Genomic DNA, 2,135 nt, shown 5'->3' with positions numbered 1-2,135 from the left:
CTGCTCGAAGGAATGGCTGCAACTGAATGGAGGTTTGCACCAGGCAAAGATAAAAAGCTTCAGATGTACAGGAAAGATGGGTAGGTGCAGTGAATCTGGCAGCTGCTGGACAACTACCCAGCTTATCACACTTTACGTTTCTTTGGAAATGTCCCTTATTCTTAGGAATAGATGCTCGATACTGTACAAATTTGTCCCCTTGGTTGGCCTAAAAGTCATTCAGAACTTGAATTACTAGAGCTTAGTCGCTTCAATGGCAGAATTTTAGAAAGCAAATCTCCTATTCCTTAAAGTTCCTTGTGGTTCTTAAGAATGCTGTGGGTGGGGCCTTCTCAGGCACCAATTATTTGTCACCATCCACACAGCTGGAGCCATTGCAGTTTTAGGAGATGGTGAAGTACATGACTTTGGTGATCTAGGACAACCCCTCAGGCTGGGGTCTCTTTGCGATTCCAGAATAGTTCCAGGATATGCCCTACCAGCTATTCAGCAAAGGCAATTGGCTAGGAAAGGTTGCAGACTGGACAGGTGCCACGTACCAAGATAAGAGTACACAAAAAAGTACTCCTCTCAGTTTGGCAGTGGAAGTCAGAATGCTTATTTCCACGAGGAGGATGAAACTAGTTTCCAGTTTGTGGATACAGCACGCACACAGGAGACTGCCTACCAGTGGAACTGGATGAGGTTTGCACAGGGAAACTCCGTTGAGGCAAAGATCAGCGGAAAATGATACAGTTCAACCCACAAACCCTGCCTAAGAGCGCCAAGCAGAAAGCAAGAGAATGTATCCGGCTGCACAAAAAAATTCCAGAAGCAGTTTGGAGTGACACAGAAATGGGACCAAAAATCACAGAAACCCCAAAACTCTTCAGTTGAAGTTCGCAGTGACCGGGAGATGAAAGAGGAAATGGATTTCCCTTGGCTAATGGAGATGCACTACTTGGAAGTTTCAGAGCCACAGGACATTGAGTGTTGTGGGGCCCTGGAATACAATGACAAGCCTTCAACTGCATCACCACGAGGACTGAGAAGCCACTACAGAACATCAAGTCCATCTTCCACACCATAACCACCACGGATGACCCTGTCATCCAGAACCTTGCAAAGACCCAGGGGAATGTGTTTGCCACTGATACCAACCTGTCCACTTTGATGAGCTGTACCCACTGCGTGTATTCCTGGAACATCATAGTCTAGAGAGTCCAAGTTGTTCTTTGACAACAGAGACAGATCTGACTTTGACCTCCTAACAGTGAATGAGATGGCCAATGAGCCCCCTCAGGACAAATGTAATTCCTTCAACTTGTCTAACAACCTGGCCATAGAGGTGACCTACATCAACCACAATTTCTCCCAACAGTGCTTGAGAACAACTTGCCAGTGGGACACAACAGGTTCACTTCCACAGGCGGCAGCAGGAAGAAGCCAAACACAGCAGCCAGATCCAAGCCAGACCCAGCTGGATGAGTTCAAATATGGTATATCCGGACAAAGTAAGCCTAGACACACTGCTAGACCCAGATCTATGAAAGCATCCTCTCTCTCTCTCTCTCTCTCTCTCTCGCTCGCTCTCGCTCTTGCTCTAGGCATCACTGGCTGGAGGGAGGTACTGGTGGGCAGCAGACCCATGTGCTGGGCCTGGGTGCTGGCTGGAGGCAGGAGGCAGGAGGCAGGAGGCCCGTACTGTGATCTTTAAAGGATATGAGAGTAGCTGTGAGTACAATGCATGGAGAGGCAAGTAAGTAAACAATAGGTGTATACATGAAAAAAATGTGCTTGTATGCTTGTATTGAGCAAGGTCTCTGTCCAGAGGCACCAGTACTTTCCTCCAGCCAATGGTCAGGCTTGTGTAGCAAAGAGGTAGCAAAACTGAACCAGATCTTTGAATAAATGGACTTAGTGGACATATACAGAGTGTTCCACCCAACCACATTTGAGTGCACATTCTTTTCAGCTGCCCATGGATTGTTATATAAAATAGACCACATACTAGTCCATAGGTCATGCTCAAGTATATGCAAGAAAATAGAAATTATTCCATGCATAGTATCAGGCCACGGTGCAATAAAACTGGAAATAAATGGAAAAAAAAAAAACACAAAATCCCCATAAACACATGGAAATTCAATGATACC

The 2,135-nt window shown here is 46.1% G+C and overlaps 1 pseudogene; it reads left to right on the top strand.

Annotated features, from left to right (window-relative positions):
* Nucleotides 1-389: 389 nt before the first annotated feature.
* Nucleotides 390-2,135, top strand: part of LOC101560650 — a 13,821-nt pseudogene continuing 12,075 nt past the window's right edge.

Source organism: Octodon degus, unplaced genomic scaffold (assembly GCF_000260255.1).
Source record: "Octodon degus isolate 3935 unplaced genomic scaffold, OctDeg1.0 scaffold00115, whole genome shotgun sequence".
In the NCBI taxonomy this organism is placed as follows: domain Eukaryota; kingdom Metazoa; phylum Chordata; class Mammalia; order Rodentia; family Octodontidae; genus Octodon; species Octodon degus.
This window is presented reverse-complemented; position numbering and strand designations above follow the sequence as displayed.